This window comes from Triturus cristatus, chromosome 8, assembly GCF_964204655.1.
Source record: "Triturus cristatus chromosome 8, aTriCri1.1, whole genome shotgun sequence".
NCBI classification, from domain to species: domain Eukaryota; kingdom Metazoa; phylum Chordata; class Amphibia; order Caudata; family Salamandridae; genus Triturus; species Triturus cristatus.
In genome coordinates, this window is record NC_140591.1 from 1,600,399,079 (window position 1) to 1,600,420,396 (window position 21,318).

The 21,318-nt window shown below is 47.8% G+C and overlaps 1 protein-coding gene across 3 annotated transcripts in view; it reads left to right on the forward strand.

The window, feature by feature from the left end:
• Positions 1-1,148: 1,148 nt before the first annotated feature.
• The window catches only part of LOC146806292 (zinc finger BED domain-containing protein 6-like), a 335,542-nt gene continuing 315,372 nt past the window's right edge, over positions 1,149-21,318 (forward strand). The window contains exon 1 of one of the 3 annotated variants that reach the window (XM_085623523.1): positions 1,149-1,911. The gene's annotated coding sequence lies outside the window, so the exon portion shown is untranslated. The remainder of the gene's footprint in view (positions 1,912-21,318) is intronic. The other 2 variants (XM_085623522.1, XR_014967987.1) reach the window with 2 other exon arrangements.

Sequence of the window (21,318 nt, forward strand, 5' to 3'; positions counted from 1 at the left end):
GTGATCGTCGGCACAGTACACAAAGTGCAAGGGTTGGCTCACTTGAGTCCCGTTCTGTCCGGTCACTGAGGCTGCTGACCAATGAGGAAGTGCTGCTGGACTGCCTGAGCCATCCTCTCCGCCTGCGGTGTGTGTCGCCCAGAGTTGTCAGGCGGATGATCAAAGGAGGTCCCTGCGTGGGAGACCCCCAGCCCAATGGCCATTTCTGTAGCAGTCTTGGGGCTTACAAAATTAAAGTAAAAGTGCGCATGGTGCGCTGAAAATAAAACAAGCTTGTGACTCTTTGCGGACGTTACGAGAGACAGAAAAAGAATGGCTTTAATAAACAAGAAAGAATGAGTGGTGTGCGGCAAAGCCGCAAAAGCGAAAGCATTTGTAACCTGACACAAGACATATGGCAGGCTGCGCGCGCTGCTGACTTTGGAGCTGGAGAACAGGGTTCGAGCCTCGGCGTGTGCTGCATTATTTAATTATTTAAAAATAAACAGCGATCTTGGAGGGGAGGGTGGGGAGAGATAAATTAAAAAAATAATACACATGGAGGGGGAGACAGATACAATTAAAAAAAAACACGGTTGAGAGCGACAAATGTAGCATCTGAAACCAAATACAACAAACGGTGCGAGAAGGTGGCTCAACAAGAACGCTGCTGTTTTTGGAGCAGGAAAACAGGGTTCGATCCTCAGCATGGGCTGCGTCATTTAAGTGTGATTTTAATATGAATAAATTGAAAGGCGCACGGCCTCCGTATCCACCTCCTTGCTTAGGGAGTGGGAGGGGTCATGGCGACTGGCTGTGTAACAAGAGTAGGCGGCTGGAGCAGCCGAGCCTGCGCGGCTCACTGTACAGGCTGGAAGACCTCAGCATACTGAGAACAACAAGGAGCGAGGGGCGCGAACCCGGCGCCATGGAAAAAAAAAAAAGTAGTGCCTACATTTAAAGATGCCTCCCTGCAGCGCAATTTAACAGTAGTTGATCGATGCTGCTTCCGCCAGAAACGGAAGAAAACGGAAATGACGTGACGGACCACCAGCCAACAAAGAGCACGTTAAGAAGAGCAATGACCGATTTCACCAATGGTAAGTGAGGAAGTAAAGAGAAATGCAATGGGTGGAGTTTAACTAGCAATGCTGATTACTTAATGCCTCGTAGAGGCAGCGCATGCGCTGCCCTATGCGAGACCTAAAAAGCAGAGTCTCAGAACAGCAGGACTGGGGAATATGTGATGGTAGACAGACCGCTCAGCACGACACCACAAGCTCCAGAGTCAAAACACTCAAGAGAACCAATATACGCCGGCACACGTAGACCCCTCGGCTTGAGGTCGGGCTGTGAGCGCATACGGTGGGAGGTGCTCTCAGAGCGCAAGTTGAATCGGGGCACAGAGATACCGTCGCTTGGCCTCCAAGAAACAGGACTCTAGGCGGAACTCAAACTCTCTTGGAGAGACCCTTGCGGGTCAGCGGGTCAGCAGGTCAAACCAGGCAATCACGAAAAAAAAAAACAGCAGCAAAATACACCAATGCGGGGCCGACAGCGACAGATCAACACAGCTCACCAGAAAGCGAAGTCCAAGATCCAGGGCAGCAGCAGGATGGTTCCAGCAGAAAGGGCACGGAGCGATGCTGCGAGCCCAGGCAGTGCTACATGCAAACGGGGAACCAGGTTCGCTCAAAGAGACGGCGCCAGCTAGGCGGGTCAGCGGGCAACACCAGGCGATCGTGCCATAGAAAAGGCAAACTGCACAAGTGCGGGTCGGCAGTGACGGATCCTCCAGGCTCACAGGAGTGCAACAGCCGCGGAAAGATTCAAGGAGAGGCGGGCACGTCGCAATGCTGCGAGCCCAGGCAATGTACCATGCAAGGGTAGCATATCCAGAGTCGTCGCTGCTATCGCTCCAACCTGCGATAGGTGAGTATGATATTGAATTTTTTCGTAATTAGACCGAAGCAGTGCATGTTCGAGCCTCAGAGTAACAGTTGGGAAGGCCAGTGAGACGGTTTAAACAAGGATAACAACCAGAAAGGTAATCCTCAAACCGGGAGCTCCTACGGAAGTTCCTACTCGGTGGCCATCTTCCACAATAAAAAAATAAATAAAATTCTAATAAAAAAATTAATTCTCTTGATGAAATTATTAATTTCTGACAGCTTGCTATGGATATTTGAGACGTGTATGGCTAGACAATTAAGGAGGGAGAGTTTAATATCCATTTTGTCTAAGTGGTATTGCATGGCCTTTGTTGAAAGTTGCATAGTATTTAAAAGGGATGACCATAGTTTGTTTCCTTCAGTTGGGGTTTCCTCAATTCACTTAGTTGTCTCGTTTCCTCTGTCTTGGCGTGTTCTATTACCTTTATCCTCAGGCAGGTATGAGGTAACCAACTTTTCCCACTCTTCTGTTGTGAGAAAAGATGTGTTACTAGCTTCTGGATTGTTGCTCTTTGCTTGTTCAGAGTCTATCCTTTCTGTGCTGCTGGCTAAAATGTTGCATGCAGATACTGGCTGTGATCCAATTGGAGCTAGGGATGAAAACCCAGTGTTGTTTGTTGCCGTTCCCTGGTCCCAACTTTCTTGTTTCTTTTTAGTACTATTAAGAGCTGGGATTGTAAATTGAAGCTCAATGGCAGTCCTCGGGTTTCTCCATTGTCTAATGTTTGATTATTCAAAATGGTATCGGAATTGCCTGCCATATGCGTATCTGGGAGGGGCAGATTAACTTTGGGGTCCGGGTAGATGAATCTCTGCATGCCGTCAGGCCTGGATTGTGATATTTGGTTCCAGTGGTATTCTTGGGCCCTCTTGTGTGTAGGTGGCGAACACACCTTCGTTATCTGTTCCTACTGGAGAGCTTCTTTTAACCAGTCTAATTGCCTCACTCCCTGTTTGGGTGTTCGTATCAATATGCATATTTATACCTTTGCTCCGGCCCATTTGAGTATCTCGCAATTATCTACTGGAACCCACTCTGGTCAGATGGACCTTTTTACTTGCCCAATAGCGTGGAGGGAAAACAACACAATTATCAATTACTGTCCGCAATTTGCCATAATCAAGGACTCGAGACTTAATCTCTTGGCTCTCTGGTTTTTATTATCAGCATGAAGATTTGCAGATACAAAGTCCTCAATACGAGGCACAACAAGTACATAGGCACTAACACAAAAGCTACTCTACGGAGAATCCGCATACGGCTAAAAATAACTAAAAGTACAATCTCTAAAAGCATGAGGTAGAACACCACCAAGCAAATGTCGATACTAGGGACACTGAACCATACCATCTCTGTCCCTACTCTGCACTAGATGACATCCCTACTTAGCAATCCCTTGAGACCCTCATCGAATAAAAGGTGTCAGAGTGAAACTTCATAAGAAGACTTCACTTAGAGAGCTGGTCTAAGTTGCCCCCTCTATCTCTTCGCCTAGCCTTCCTCTGCTCAGGGCTGCTCTGATCTGCCTCCACCCTCGGGGCGCTGTCCCTAATACAGAACCCCAAATCCCAGAACACGCCCTTTGCGCCTCCTCTTCTCCGGGGTCGTCTTTCAGTAAATTTCCACAGAGCGCTGTCCAGTTCCATCGTCCATCGCTTGGCCTTGAGTCCCAGACGCCATCCGCACTAGGAGTTACGATTGGCACATTCCAATACACTCCCATGTCTGGCTTTTACTACATAAGTCAATTTGTGAACAAAGAGCTTCTCTACTAACGAGCAACTGTCCTTGCACCTGGGGTGAGATCATGCAAAGCAGACATTCTTCACATCTTTTAAGTTGCAATTTACTACAGCCTAAAACCTCTACTGGAATAAATCCTTTTTGGCCTATTGCCCTTGGCTAACATAAGAAAATACCAGGCCTTTCGCCTCAACGATATATGCGAATTCTGGCCACTACTTCGGTTACACAAGCAGGTTTCAATCACAGTATTGACATTTACGTCTTTCTTTCATGTGTGGTCAAGCTAAACAAACTACAGACACGAAGTCTAGGGTGCACATTTCTAACACCACATTACATTTCACATAAACTAAACTCTATACATTTCTCCAATACGTTTACAATGGGCTTGTACATAGCTAGCACTTCTATTAAAATCGATATAGGTTATACAATTCGTAATACACTGCACACAAGATACCTGGATACACATTTGATTATATGCGGGTGCCGACTAACAGTGAGTATAATGCACCCCTACAATTTTCAAACTTTTAAGCGCTACATCAGTTCCCCCCTTTGATGACATCCGTCATCACACCATTACATTTCTCTTCTTTAGAACTGATTTAAACCGCGCTAGTCATAACTTTGCCATGTCGAACTCCCTCTAGTTTCTTAAGACTCTCATATTGCTGCTCCTGGAGCTTCGCCATCCTTTTCTCGTTTGCCTTAAGAGCCCTTTCAACCTTGCCTCCTTGATACCACTTCCATGCCTTCACGCATCCCCACAAACAAATCACGCAAACCACAGCAATGATAATTGGCTTCAACACTGATCCCAGAAATCCTCTTCCCAAATTCGCAAACCAGGTTCCCACTCTTCCAAAGCCTAATCCAATCTTCTCCCACACATTCTCCTCCGTCAAATCCATAATCTCCTTGTGAATAGTCGTGATGTTATCTATGTACTTCCCTATCTCCTTCGTGTTGTCTGGAATATATGTGCAGCATTCCTGAACCTTCAATAATTTGCAGACTCCGCCCTCTTTGGCTAATAATACGTCTAAAGCAAGGCGATTCTGCATAACCATATTCCGTATCGACAACATCTCTCCAGCCACCAACAACAAAGATCTCGCCGTGTTCATAGACAACTCATCAACCACAGTCGCCAACCTCCTGATCTTCACATCATTCAACACCACACCCATACTAGGTATCATTGCTCCGTATATGTCCCCAATCACTGCACCAGCGTTCGTAGCCCTACGTTTCCTGGACTGTCGCTTCGTCTCTAACAACTCCAAGTCCTCGGTGTGATAGATCTTCGGGAATATAATGGCCAAATAGCATATGCCATACCAATTCGCAGGTAGCCTGACATAAGCATTCTTCCCACATACATAATATACTGTCGGAATTACCTCTACTGGACCTACCATAAAATTCTTAGCAGAAGCTTCCACTGTGAAGGTCTGAGAACAAGTGCTATGTCCTACTGCGACCTTATCCGTATCGGATTGAGGCCGTCCAATACACAAATTCCCTCTCTGTACCTCCTCTAACGCTATTGGTCCATAACTTCCCTTGGATCTGTGAGCCCTCTCCTCGTCTGTCCAATCTACTGGGCTATCTCCGGTGTGTCGTGTCTGGGTCAACCGTCTGTATCTGTCCTCTACCTGATCTATGAATTTCTTCTCTATCTCAGATAACGCACATGTCAGGTTATTCCTGTGAGCATGCGCCGTATCCAACTTCATAGTCGGTCTAAAATACTTCAGGAGTCTGTCCTCTTTCTTGCTAGAATCATATTTGTTCAAATGCTTGATTGCTGGAACTTCAGGAAGTACCGTATCAAAATTTGAAAAGAAATACTCGAACTGTCTCCTGTCATAAAATAAACTGAGTAATAAACTACAAGAAATCCCATATGTCAATGGGAGATGATGATACTTGATACCCTCATCCACTGAAGCAGGCAACTGCATACACACATAGCAATCCTTCACATCCATCGCATCAACATACTCATACAGCAACCTTGCATACGCGTTAAGCTTAAAATCACCCCTCGATAAATCCATGTGGAGTCTGCGATCATCCCTCAACTTCGATATTTCCTGTTCTCTGATACTGACACCACTCTGCCCTGGGGTAATAGGTGTGGGTGCTCCCTGAACCTTCCCCTCTTGCCTGTGAGCCACCATGTATGAACTTATCACTACCGCAAATATGGTGACTATCACAACTCCTACCAACGTGCCTACTATCAATTTAGCCCTACGATGTGGGTTTGCAGGATCTGCCATCTTCGGAATGTACTCAGTGTCCAATACAGTCTCTGAAAGGGTAAGTCTCCTTCTCATCAGTGTCTCTTTCGTGAACTTTAGGCAAACCTCCCTAACTTTTCTTCGTTCTATAACGGAAAAATCCCTAAATTTGTTCTTCTTCCGCTCGGATCTAGGTTATCTTCTTCTCTGCTTGCAACCTTCTCAAATCAATCTAACATAAGCGCTGGTCCCAACAGCTCCAAGACTCCCTGCAATATTTCGAGCTTAAGAATGATCAGTTCTTGTGGATCTGGCACAGTCGTGAACGTCGGGAACTCCAAATTGTCCAAGATCATACCTCGAATGACACTTAGGAATGGCGGACTCGGAATATGAATCGTCAAAATTCCTTCGATCTCCAATCCCGGAACCTTCAGCAACACTTCCACCCTCTGGAGCGGGACACTGTTGACCAATGTCATCGACCTCAACCTTCCCGTGCTCGGTAACCCTGGCATCAGTCACTTGATATGCCCACTCGGGTAAAGCGTACTTCCGACTTGGCACTCTTGTTCTCTTTGATCTTCTCACACCTTGAGGATTCTCCTCATCCCCTGATTCTTCTTCTGGTTCTTCCGAAACTGGTGCAAGGTCGGTGTCCGGAGCCAACCTCAGGTTTACCCGGTTCTGTCTTGCGGGCCAAACCCTTTCTGCTTCGGTGGCACCTCCGGTCTTCTCCCCGATACCCTGTGCACTGACTTCCTCTTCTTCGCCCGAACTCGATTCAGTACTACCCACTGCACCTCTTGCTCTTTCGCCGGTTTCTGGGTCAGTACTTCTTTCACGTTCTTCCTCAACTCGATTCAGTGCACCATCAGCCGCTTCAGCAACCCTTACAGCTTGACTGGCCCTCTCAGGAGGCTCTGTCGGCTCACTGGGATCCTTGTTCTCGAGAGGGGCTGTATCTTCCAAGGGTGCTGGAACTCTACGGGTATGAGAAGCATGCACCCAGTTCGGTAAACCTCCACACTTGACAGCGGTGTTCGTGACAAGGATCACTTGGAAAGGGCCGCGCCACCTAGCATCCAAACAACTCTTCCTCACATGCTTTCGGACTAGGACCCAATCGCCTGGGTCCAAGTCGTGGCACCGGTCACTCGCAGCTGGAACCGTTGCTGTCTGCACCTGCTGAGACACAGAACGGACCACGTCAGCAAGGCCTTTACAATAGTCCAGGATCATATCATCAGTGATATTTATCAGAGCAGTAGCAGGTATTGCAGGCAAACGCATCGCTCTTCCCATGAGGATTTCATGGGGTGACAACCCAGTCCTTCTATCAGGCACACTTCGGAGGCTCATAAGGACCAAAGGTAATGCGTCAGGCCATTTCAGAGACGTAGACGAACACACTTTCGCCATCCGAGCCTTCAGAGTTCCATTCACCTGCTCCACTATCCCTGAAGCTTCCGGTCTATAGCTACAGTGTAACTTCTGGTCTATATTCAAAGCAGCACAAAGCAACTTCATAACTTCGCTGTGGAAATGAGTTCCTCTGTCCGATTCAAAGGACGTCGGGAACCCGTACCTTGGAATGAGTTCTCTCAATAATAGTTTCGCTACTGTGAGTGTGTCACATCTGCGTGTAGGGTACGCCTCCACCCACCTGGAAAAGACACATACTATCACTAATATGTACCTCAACCCATTACACTTCGGCATTTTGACAAAATCCAACTGCATCCTATTGAAAGGTCCCCCTGACCTCCCTATGTGGCTCAACGTCACAGCAGTTCTTTTCCCTACATTCATCTGTTGACAAGTGATACACCTCTGGCACACAGTTTCAGCCACTGCACGAAACTTCGGGTTGTACCAAGTCTGACGAAACACTCTCATCATGGCATCCCTACCCAGATGTACAGCACCATGTATCAACCTCGCCATGGGATTCAACAAACTTTCCGGCAACACTGCTCGTCCATCATTCGAAACCCATATATCCACATCTCCCTTCTCACATCCAGCTCGTATCCAACTGTCACGTTCCTGATCCGAGACCCCTTCCTGAAGCTGTTTCAGTTCCTCCCATGAGTCTGCCATTGCTAACATCTGACCGTACACCACCTCCTCCCCAATTTCCTCGACGTGGGTCTCAGTGAAGTTGCATCCCTGTTCTGCACAAAATCGGGCTACTTCATCAGCATAGTTATTTCCCAACGAAACAAAATCGTTCCCCTTTGTGTGTGCAGCACATTTAACTACAGCAATTTCATCAGGACCTTGCAATGCTTTTAACAATTTCCGCACATGATCACCATTTCTTATAGGAGAACCTGAAGACGTCATAAACCCTCTCTGGGACCATAGCTGTCCGAAGTCATGAACCACACCAAACCCATACTGGCTGTCCGTGTAAATAGTTACACGGATCTTGTCGGCTGCCAAACAGGCACGAGTCAAAGCAATAAGCTCAGCCACCTGTGCGGAGTGTACTCCTTCTAAACAAGCGGCTTCAACCACACCCGTGATGGTGCATACAGCAAACGCTGCTCTCAATCGACCGACACTGTCTCTTAAACATGAACCATCTACAAAGAAAATCTCATCTGACACTGGGAGCGGTTCATCGACAATGTCGGGTCTCGGTTTGGTGCATAGTTCAGTCACATCGAGACAATCATGGTCCTCACAATCTTCATTATCATCTATAAATGGAATAGGTAACAATGTAGCAGGATTTAAAACAGCACACCTCTTCAATGTCACATTGTCGGCTGCAAGGATAACTTGCTCATAACGAGTCAGCCTATTATTCGTGAGGTGCTGCGTTTTAGTCCTAGTCATCAACAATTCAACAGAATGTGGCACATGTACAGTAAGAGGATGACCCATCACAATGCTCTCACATCTCTCGATGCTGACACCTGTTGCCGCAACGGATCTGAGACATCCGGGCAACGCAGAAGCTACTGGGTCTAAAGTAGCTGAGAAATAAGCAACTGGTCTACGGACACCTCCATGATTCTGGGTTAACACTGCTAATGCGCAACCTTCTCTTTCGCAGCAGAACAATGCAAATGCCTTGTTGTAATCCGGCATTCCCAACGCAGGAGCGCTACATAAGGCTTCTCTCAGCCTCAGAAATGATTTCAAACAGTCGTCGTCCCATGGTACCAGATCACTTACATCCTTTCGCGTCAGCCGCTGTAAAGGCTTCGCTTCAAAGGAAAAGTTTGGGATCCACTGGCGGCAATAACCCACCATTCCCAAAAACATTCTAACTTCCCTCTGCGTCGAGGGAACTGGCATTCTCAGAATCGCATCAATGCGATCTGGAGACACCTTCCTTTTACCCTTCTCAATTCTGTGCCCCAAATACTGTACCTCAGGTAAACAGTATTGCAGCTTGTTTGGAGACACCTTGTGACCGTTCTCTCCCAGGAAATTCAACAACGCAATGGTATCGACCCTGCAAGCGTCTTCTGTCTCTGACGCAACAAGCAGGTCGTCAATGTATTGCACCAAAACAGAGTTTTTCGGCAACACAAGACCTTCAAGATTCTTCTTTAAGAGCTGATTAAAAATTGACGGGCTCTCCGTATACCCCTGTGGGATACGACACCACGTTAATATACGATTCTCTAGCCTAAATGCAAAAAGAAATCTACTCTCTTCATGTAGGGGAATCGAAAAGAATGCCTGACACAAGTCAATCACTGTGAACCATCCAGCTTCGCATGGGATCTGGAACAGTATCACAGATGGATTCGGTACCACTGGACAACATGGAACAACTATGTCGTTTATTTTCCGCAGGTCTTGCACTATCCTAAACTTCCCGCTTGGTTTCTGCAGTCCCATAATGGGTGAGTTACATGGACTACCCATGATCTCCACCAGTATTCCCTGCCTAATCATAGACTCAATCACAGGTTTAATCCCTGCAATTGTTTCAGGCGACAGTTTATACTGAGGTGTTCTCGGGAATTCTGCGTCTGGCTTAACCTGTATCTTCACTGGTTCCACTCCCCTGACTAAACCGATCTCCTCTCCGCTTAGATCCCACACCTCGGTCGATACAGACTCCCTCAAATCCTGTGGAAGCTCCTCCACTGTCAAAGCCGGGTACATTTCCACGCACACCCGCTGATTTGCAACCTTAAAGGTCGCGTCATCATCTCTTGTCTGTACCTCTACTCCCTTCGGGGTACAGTAAATTGTGCAATTTAGTTTACACAATAAGTCTCTTCCCAACAAACAAACAGGGCTAGAATCGCACACCACGAACTGATGTCGATCCCTAAAGTTGCCTATCCTGACTGGAATCGGTTCTGTCAAGGGGCTAACTAGCCTCTTATTCGCCACTCCAACCACTTGTATGCATTCCCCCGAAAGGGCTACTCCCGGAATTACTGCTGATCTTATAGTTGACCTGGTAGCCCCCGTATCTACCAAAAAGGTAGTAGGGTGTCCATCGAGTTCTGCTTCCACAAAGGGTCCTCTCTGATCTACCTCTAGAATAGCCCTAAGTATGCAATCATCATCCTGACCTAAACTTAGCTGCGCCAGCAAGTCTGCATCCCTCTCCTCTCCTACTTCGAACATGGGCATCTGCAAATAAGTCCGAGCTCCCTGCTGTATGTTCTGCATCCGGGGTGGCTGGGGAACCTGCACCTGCGAGACGCCGGTCCCCCCTTGCATCATTCTCGGTACAGTCACCGTCTGTACCTGTTCTGCCCCAGGGACCTGACCCATTCCTCCCTCCATCTGCGGCTGATTATAGGGGTTCAAGGGACACTCGCGCCTCCAATGTCCCACCTGGTGACACTGGTGACAAGCTGTCGTCTTCTTCAAGATTGCTACATCTATGCCTGTCCTAGGGTCAACGGGCCTCGGCCTTCCCTGACCCTGCGCGTTCTGATTCCCTGTCTGATAGTTTCCCTGTCTCCGCCCCACCGGACCCCCATTCAGCGGTCCCTGAGCAGCTTGCATCTGAATGAGCAATAAGTTATCCTTCATCTTCTTGTGCTTGGACTCAATCTCATCCGTGCAGTACCTAGCATACCGCAAGATCTCATCTACGGGCTTATTCTGCCAACAGATCAAATGCTGCTGTATCATAAGACTGACCTCGGGCTTCAAACCCAGCACGAACTTAGACACAAACTGTCCCATGTCCTTCGTTTCCAGCTCATCTAAACCACTGTACTGCTTAAAAGCCTTCAAAAGTCTCTCATAAAATTCATGTACTGTCTCCTTTGGCTCCTGCACTGTCCTGTCTATCTTCACCCAATCGATGTCTTGGGGTGAAACCTTCGATTTCAACCAGGTAATTACCTTATCGTACAGCCTCATTACCACGGGCGACGGACCATTTGTAACTATGTTCCTATCAGGCTCATAGTCCGGCCAATCAACAGCAATTTTACATGCGTTCCACAAGTCCCCTGGAACCACAATATCGAATAAGGTGTTCAGGTCTATCCACAACACCTTCGAAATCTTAACGAAACGCTCAACTTGCTTGTACCACTCTGCAGGCTTCTCCCTGAGCCTGGGAAAATCATTCGTAAATGATGCCAAATCCCCCCTGCTCCATGGTACATGCACATATCCTCCATTCGCCACCTCTCTCAAGGGAAGGATCTTTACCTCCTGCAAATCTCCTTCAGAGCTCCCTCCTTTCGCTCCCCTAGAATTCTTTTTCCTAGCCCATTTCTCTTGCCATTTGTCAAGCATCAGCCATATTCTCATAGCTACAATCAGTTCCTTAGTATGTGACCTTAGACCAACCACTCTTTTCTCTTCCAATTCCCGCTCGGTACAATGCATCCTATGGCTCCCTTGCAATGCTCTAGTCTTGGATAGATCCACCCCATATTCTCTAGCCAAACCCGCCAGTTTCTCATGTGCCGCTCGTGCTTTCCGAGTCACATCTTTTGCTACAAAAAGCAATTCATCCGGAGTATATGCCACTACTCTCTCAAGAGGTAGATTCCCATGTATTATTTCATCCGCCTCTGCTTTAAGTCTTACTACATCTATCATTCCTGCCTTCAAGGCCCCTTTCAACACCTGACAACTTGCTCCACGTCCCTCATCATACTCGCATTCCGGCTCCTGCTCTCTCCTTTCTTCTGGTAGTTCTATGGGAGCAGAATGGCTCGTAAAGGCAACTGGGGTTGTCCCCGCTCGGCCCATATTCCAGCTCATTTGCTTCTTTGGCGGTACCCATGACCCTGAATCTGATCTTGACTCCATCAGAGTCCTCGGCCTCACCGGTCTCTCGTCCTCTTCGCCCCTAGATGTGTCTGACACCGCTGCTAATGGTGTACTCCATTGTACAGGGCTTGGAGGTCGGGCCGTTGCCCCTTCCAACTCACTTTCCCCGCTTTCTCTCCTCGTTCTTTCTGCCACTCGTTCTGACCTCTCTCTTTCCTCTGATTCCGGACTGTATATCGACACAATCGGTCCAATGGTGACCGGTACCCTTAAGGCATCCGGTAACCTCATCTCTCGTCCAATCCTTCCACTGGTCTCCGACTGACCCTGTGAACTCGCTGTTTCAAACGAAACCAACCCTTCCACTCGGGTCTCAGGCTGGATTGTTACCCTCCTAGAGTCTCCCCTCTCACCCCACCTATCATCCTCTTCATCTGGATTATAAGGGGGTGGTCTTTCGTCTAACAATCTTTGCAATACCCCATCATCGGAATCACTATCTTCCTCTTTCTGTGCTTTCCCATACCTTATCCCAGTCTCCTCCATTAGCGCGGGATACAGTTTCGCTTCCTCAATTGTCTGCACTCTCCATCTTTTCTCCGCTGCGTCCCACTTGGCATCCTGAAATGCCCTAATCGACTTCCTCATTCTCTCCTGACTTCTTCCCTTTTCCTTATCATGCGCTGCTCTAATCCACGCATGTAATGCTTCAAACTGTGCTGGTCTTGGCAAGGGTTTTAAGGACCCCATCACCGTCTTCAGTTGGTACAGCACTGCTAGTCTAAATGAGCCGTACCTCGGGAAAGCTAATTCCCCTTCACCTTGTGTCACCTTGTGCCAATTCTCAATCCAAACTATAGTATGTAACCCCACATTTTGTGCCATGTAATGTGCCGGGGTATCCTCGGGAGGGGCTTCTTCTCCCCCACGAACAACCACATGCTTATCGCCTCTACACAACTCTCGCAAAGCCCTAAGGCACTTCATAATGAGCGAATTCGATCTCGCGCTCTATTTACTTCTTGTTCTCGAATCCTCCAATAACAGCGCGACTCACACCAACCGGCCTATCACAGCGCGACACTCTCTGACGTCACCTTCCTTCGCTCGCAGCAGTTCCCTTCTCCAAAACTCGTTTCACACTTACTCTCGTCCCATTCATACACTGAAATAACCGATTAAGTTACTTCTCTGGCTGTCCGTCCACAGCCTCTGACTGTTCGTCCACAGTCTCTCGACCTTGTTGACCTCAATTGGCGCCCGTCTGCCCCCGTCCGGCCAGACAGATCGCCTCTGATAGGTTACTAACACTCCGATCTGCACACCACAACCCACGACCAGCGTTAAGTTGCCATACACACACGCATTCGTTCCCCCTATCTCGGTCCAGGTGATCGATGGTACCTCACGATCTCCTTTGGGTGGTCAACAAAATCTATCTCAGGTGTCTTCTACACCACAATTCCCGGGCTGCGCGCGCTCACAGCCTGATCTCACAATCACACGACATACACAACAACTCCGCAAGACATCACACAACAAATCAACACCGCAATCTACAACATCTCATTTTCATACTCACTCCTGGAACTGCTGCTTTCGGCCGTGCTGCTACTCGCCGTCGATGCTCATCTGCTGCCGTCTGCTGCTCGCCATCTGATGATTCAGCATCACTTATCGTCTCTTGGGCCTCAAGGGTCACTTATCCTTATCTAATCTTCCCTCGCTATCAGTAAGAAACCATCCTCTGCTACCAACTGCTCCGGCCCATTTGAGTATCTCGCAATTATCTACTGGAACCCACTCTGGTCAGATGGACCTTTTTACTTGCCCAATAGCGTGGAGGGAAAACAACACAATTATCAATTACTGTCCGCAATTTGCCATAATCAAGGACTCGAGACTTAATCTATTGGCTCTCTGGTTTTTATTATCAGCATGAAGATTTGCAGATACAAAGTCCTCAATACGAGGCACAACAAGTACATAGGCACTAACACAAAAGCTACTCTACGGAGAATCCGCATACGGCTAAAAATAACTAAAAGTACAATCTCTAAAAGCATGAGGTAGAACACCACCAAGCAAATGTCGATACTAGGGACACTGAACCATACCATCTCTGTCCCTACTCTGCACTAGATGACATCCCTACTTAGCAATCCCTTGAGACCCTCATCGAATAAAAGGTGTCAGAGTGAAACTTCATAAGAAGACTTCACTTAGAGAGCTGGTCTAAGTTGCCCCCTCTATCTCTTCGCCTAGCCTTCCTCTGCTCAGGGCTGCTCTGATCTGCCTCCACCCTCGGGGCGCTGTCCCTAATACAGAACCCCAAATCCCAGAACACGCCCTTTGCGCCTCCTCTTCTCCGGGGTCGTCTTTCAGTAAATTTCCACAGAGCGCTGTCCAGTTCCATCGTCCATCGCTTGGCCTTGAGTCCCAGACGCCATCCGCACTAGGAGTTACGATTGGCACATTCCAATACACTCCCATGTCTGGCTTTTACTACATAAGTCAATTTGTGAACAAAGAGCTTCTCTACTAACGAGCAACTGTCCTTGCACCTGGGGTGAGATCATGCAAAGCAGACATTCTTCACATCTTTTAAGTTGCAATTTACTACAGCCTAAAACCTCTACTGGAATAAATCCTTTTTGGCCTATTGCCCTTGGCTAACATAAGAAAATACCAGGCCTTTCGCCTCAACGATATATGCGAATTCTGGCCACTACTTCGGTTACACAAGCAGGTTTCAATCACAGTATTGACATTTACGTCTTTCTTTCATGTGTGGTCAAGCTAAACAAACTACAGACACGAAGTCTAGGGTGCACATTTCTAACACCACATTACATTTCACATAAACTAAACTCTATACATTTCTCCAATACGTTTACAATGGGCTTGTACATAGCTAGCACTTCTATTAAAATCGATATAGGTTATACAATTCGTAATACACTGCACACAAGATACCTGGATACACATTTGATTATATGCGGGTGCCGACTAACAGTGAGTATAATGCACCCCTACAATTTTCAAACTTTTAAGCGCTACATCACCTTCCCTTGCTTGAACCAGATCTTGTTTTTGATTTTCCTCTCTGATTCTATCGGCGTGTTGTTCTGTGTTGTGTTCTGTGCTGTATCCCAATGTGGACACAGCTACTATTCCTATTTGGGCTATCACCTCTGGGTGTAGCTGGGAGGGGAGCCCCCTTTGCTCACTTTTGCTAAAGTTCAATACTGCCAATGCATCCTTCACAAATGCAAATTGTTTGTATATTTTAGGCTGATAGCAGGTTTTTATTATTCTCACTAGAGGTGGTGGTAGCAAAGCTCTGTCTATCTCTACCAAAATGGCATGTTCCATATGGTGCGTTGTATCCGTTGTTTTCTTTGCACCTGTCTTGGTCTTGCCTTTGATGGATTCACTAAGCATTTTGTTTTTCCTTTTTCTGCTATTAATTACGTTGTTGGCAGTCTGCCTTTATTTTCCTGAGCTCATACCCGTCTAAGATGTTGTGGTGTATGTAGCTTTTTCCGGGTCAAGGTTACTTGATGCACCCACTTAATGACTGCCCGTCTCAAGGGGGTAGTTTGCCCCCAGCCCCCTGCCAGGAGATCTAAACTTAAAATTAAATTTAGATGTTTGGTGGATGGGCATCAGAGGACCGCAGAAGGCAGCACCAAGCCAGCACCAGAGTGAAGGGAGGGAGGGAGGAATAGAAATAGGTTCTAAATGGGGCTATGGGATCACAGACCCCCCCTGTTCTCAACACCATCTGAGCCGCCTCTCAGGTGGTTGCGCACACTTTGGTCCTCACCCCCTTGCCCTCTTACCTCTCTGCCAAGGTGGGATAATCAGCACTGCTTGTCCCCCTGGAGATCTTGGTGCTGGCTTGTAGGAGCCCACCTGGCTAAGCTGTGCTGGGGGGTGTAAAGTCATCTGGCAACCTCTCTCCTATTGCCTTGTTGCCCTGTTGCCCTGTTTTGCAGGGTTTGTGATAGCCAGCGCTGGGGCTGAGCTGGTGCTGGAGATGGGGGGCAGGAAGTGAAACCCGCACCCACCTCTTGGCTCCAGCCTGGTGAGTTGGGCCCAGTGGGGCAGACACAGGCTGTACCCGGAACTAACCGAGCCGCCTCTGTGTCTGACCAGGGGATCACTCTTTAGTGAACACCGTCTGACGGTGGTTGCACTCGCACATATCTCCCTAATGCCAGACCCACCCACAGTCATGATCTTCGCAGAGGCTTCGGTGGAAGGGGGTAGAAGGTGGTCCTGGTTCCCAGCGGGCCTCAAACGTGACTCCACCCACTTGCAACACTGAATCAGTCGATAGGCAGGAAGAGGAAGAGCAACATCCACCACCCCACTATTCACAACACCTGTCCTCCAGAAGGCTGAGCATGTGAGGTGGGAACAGCCTCAATGAAAAGGAAGTTTAATACTAGAGGGAGCAGCTACTACAATCCCACTATTCACAAAACTCATCGTCCAGCAGGCTCTGCTTTTGACGTGGGAACATCTTCAATTACATGGGAAGTCTCAACCTAGAGGGAGCCGCCACCACCACCCCACTATTTACAACAGCAATCTTCTAGCAGCCTCTGCACATAAGGTGGGAGGAACCTCAATGAAATGGAAGATTCATTCTAGAGGGAGTAGCCACCACAATCCCACTATTCACAAAGCTCATTGTCCAGCAGGCTCTGGTTGTGAGGTGAGAGTAGTCTCAATGACATGGGAAGTCTCAACCTAGAGGGAGCAGCCACCACCAGACTACTATTTACAACACCTGTTCTCCAGCAGGCTGTACTTGGGAGCTGGGAGCGGCGTCAATGACACAGAAGTCAAATCCTAGCGGGAGAAGACACCCCATTATTTACAAAACCTGTCCTCCAGCAGGCTCTGCTTGGTAGGTGGGATCAGCATCAATGACAAGAGAAATCTCGTCCAAGAGGGAGCAACCATCACCAGCCACTATTTACAACACCCGTCCCCCAGAAGGCTTTGCTAGAGAGGTGGGAGAAAGCTCAATGACAAGGAAGTCTCATCCAACCCCCACTATTCACAACACTGGTCCTGCATCAAGCTGTTCTTGTGAGGTAGACCAGCCTCTTTGACAAAGATAGCCTCAGTCTAGAGGGAGCAGCCCCCCTCCCACTATTCACAACAACGGTTTTCCAGTAGGCTGTGGTATTGAGGTGGGACCAGTTCATTGGCAAGGGAAGATCATCCTAGAGTGATCTGTCAATATCACTCCACTAATTTAAACACCCGTCCTCCAAAAGAATGTGCTTTTGAAATGGTAGCAGCCTCAGTGATAAGGAAGTCTCATTCTAGAGAGGACAACCACCACCACCTCACTATCCACAACACCCATGCTCCAGCTGGCTGTGCATGCAAGGTGAGAGCCGACTCAATGACAAGGAAGTCTCATCCTTGAGGGAGCATTATTTACATTACCTGTACTTCAGCAGGCTGTGCTTGGGAGGTGGCAGCAGCCTCAATGACATGTAGCCTCATCATAGTGGGAGCAGCCACCTCCACCCCACTATTCACAAAACCCATCATCCAGCAGGCTGTGCTTGTGAGGACAGACCTTCCTCATTGAAAAGGGACATCTAATCCTAGAGGGAACAGCCATCACCACCCCACTACATACAACACCTGTCCTCTTGCAGGCTGTGCTTGTGAGGAGGGAGAAGACTCAGTGACAAGGAAGTAGCCACCACCACCCCACTATTCACAATATCTGTCCTCCAGCAGGCTCTGCTTGGGAGGAGGGACCTTCCTCATTGAAAAGGGACATCTAATCATAGAGGGAGCAATCTTCAATACCCCACTATTCACAAGACCTGTCCTCCAGCAGCCTCTGCTTGTGAGGTGGAAGCATCCTCAATAATAAGAGAAGTCACATTCAAGAGAAGCAGCCACCACCAACCCACTATTAACATCACTCGCCTCCAGCAGGTTCTGCTTGTGAGGTGGAAGCAACCTCAATGATAAGGAAGTCTCATTCAGAGAGGTCAGCCAACACCACTCCGCTATTCACAGCACCTGTCCTCCAGTAGGCCGTGCTTGGGAGTTGGGAGCAGCATCAATGACAAGGGAAGTCTCATCTGAGAGGGAGCAGCCACCACAACCCCACTATTTATAACACGCGTCCTCCAGCAAGCTGTGCTTGGGAGGTGGGAGTAGCGTCAATGATAGAAAAGTCTCATCCTCGAGGGAGCATGCACCACCACGCTACTATTTACAGCACCGATGCTCCAGCAGGCTGTGTATGGGAGTTGATATCAGACTCAATGACAAGAAATTCTCTTCCTAGAGGGAGCAGCCAGCATCACCCCATTATTTACATTACCCATAATCCAGCAGGCTGTGTTTGGGAGATGGGAGCAGCCTCAATGACATGTAGCCTCATCCTAGTGGGAGCAGCCACCACCACTCCACTATTCGCAACGCCCGTCTTTCAGCAGGCTGTGCTTGTGAGGTGGGACCTTCCTCATTGACAAGGGCCATTTTTATCCTAGAGGGAGCAGCCACGACCACCAGACTTTTCACAATACCTGTCCTCCAGTAGGATCTGTTTGGGAGCTGGGACACGCATCAATGACAAGGGAAGTCTCATCCTAGAGGGAACAGCCATCACTACCCACTATTTACAAAACCCATCCTCCAGCAGACAGTGCTTGTGAGGAGGAAGCAGCCACTACCCATCACTATTCACCACATCCGTCCTCCAAGAGACTGTGCTTGTGAGGTGCGACCTGCCCCATCGACAAGCTAAGTCTTTTCCTAGTCGGAGCAGCCACCTCCACCCCATTGTTTAGAACACCTGTTCTCCAGCCGGTTGTGCTAGTGAGCTGTGAGTAGCCTCAGTGATAAGGAAGCCTCATTCTAGAGGGAGCAGCCACCACCACCACACTATTCACAATCCCTGCCCTCCAGCAGGATCTGCTTAGGAAGTGGGAGTAGCATCAATGACAAAGGAAGTATCATCCTACAGGGATCAGCCACCACAACCCCACTAATTGGAACACAGTCCTCCAGAAGACTGTGCTAGTGAGGTGGGAGGAGCCTCAATGATAAGGAGGTCTCATTCTCGTGAGGGCAGCTACCACCACCCAACTATTCACGACACCTGTCCACCAGCAGGCACTGCTTGAGATGTAGTGTAGTTCCTATAGTACCCTTCATGCAGGACCTACGCTGTTTACGGATAACATAAACTGTGGGTCTGGTGGCAGACTGACTCTGTACACCCCCGCCGAATATGTTAGCCTATGTTTTGCATTAGCTAGCTCGCAGTGACACTAGAATTTCCTATTATCAGAAAGGTTAGTTTTTGGCAACCTCAGAACACAATAAACCCTTATTCCTCAGTCTCTTGGAAACAATATACTACTTTTCTCCCAGTCACCCGTACTTGCTTGTTTTGCTCTCAGAGAGATGCATAGAAGAAACAGTCGAGCGTGTTTTCAATAAGAATTTATTGTACCGTTGTTCTTATCATGTAAAATAAATGCGCTGTTACAATTGTAACACAGTAGCAGAGATATAGGACCAGCAGCACAGTGAATAAAAATGAATAGTATTGTTCTACCATTTTGCAATAGTCATGAACACATACATGAATATGAAATGCACTTATAAAATAAAGTGTGTACTCCTAAGATGCCTGCCTAGATGTACCTAAATGTACCTAGCATGTGAGTAGGTACGAAAGAGCCTAAGCCTAAGAGACTAGAGACTAAGGGCCTCATGTAGGTAGCCAAATACCGGTCGGTAACAGACGATTTTCGGTAATTATACCGTTACCGACCGGTATTTTGGCTTTTGGTATGTAGGGGGAGAATTTCTGTATTCGGAATTTACCGAATCGGTAAATTTACCGAATCGGTAAAATTACCGATTCGGTAATTTTACCGCTTCGGTAAATTCTGAATACAGAAATCAGATGTAGGGGGACTGTGTGGTGTGTGTGGGGATCCGTTATTTACCACCAACTAATAGTTGGTGGTAAATGGCGAATATGTGTGTAAATGCATTATTTTGCCCGTAGATGTGTGCAATGTGGCAGACACACATGCCCTCAGGGCATGTATGTGTGCCACATGTGCACACATGGCCGAATCAGGGGTGCAACAGGGTGTCAATGTGACACCCTGCCACCCTTGCATGTGCTCCCCCATTACCGAATCGGTATTTACCGATTCGGTAATGAGGCATACCTTCCCATCAATGGGAAGGTATGCCTCATTACCGATTCGGTAAATACCGATTCGGTAATTACCGAATTATTCCGAATCGGTAATATTTACCGACCAATTACCTACATAGCATTTACCACTTCATAAATACCGAATCGGTATGATTCGGTATTTATGAAGTGGTAAATGCAAGCCCACCTACATAAGGCCCTAAGTGTCTAAGAGTCTAAGAGCCAAGAATCCCGCTAGGATTTAGTCAAACCCTATTACCTGAATAGTGAGAGTGTGGGACTTCATCCTGGACTTGAGTTGGACACCCCGCATGGGATATTCAGACCACTGTCACCTGGAGCGATGGCATGCCAGAGCTGCAGCATCTCTATTCAGTGTGTCGGCCTTGCAGTCTCAGTTCCCTCCTCCCTACTGATAGCAAGAGGTGCTGTATTTATACAGTGTATGTGCGTGTGTTAGCCATTGTTCAGTATGAGGATGACGTTGGGGATTAAACCTTGTGCTTTGATGGGAGAGGTGAAGTATACTCCCTGGAGAGTGTACTCATAAATTATTCATATGTGCTAAGGATGATGTCTTAGCAATATCGATTGGGAAAACCCCACCTTCGGCACGTAACTAGGTGAAAGGTTTAGTCCATAAAAGTCTGCAATCCTTATTAGGTGTTCAGTCCTTATTTGGAGTTATGACCTTATAAGGCTTGTTCATATGAACTGACGGGGAGATAATGTAGTGAGGTTCTGGACTTTTAAGAGTCCAGAGGTGTCAGGGAAACAACACCCGAAGACCCCTGAGTTCCTCCTGTCTCGGTGCACAAATAAACAGAGACACGGTCTTCTCGATGGTGGCGTCAAAGACCAAGGTTTATTTACTGCAGGGACACAGAAATCATAGGAACCACACAGAGGCAGAATCTACGAGACTGTTCA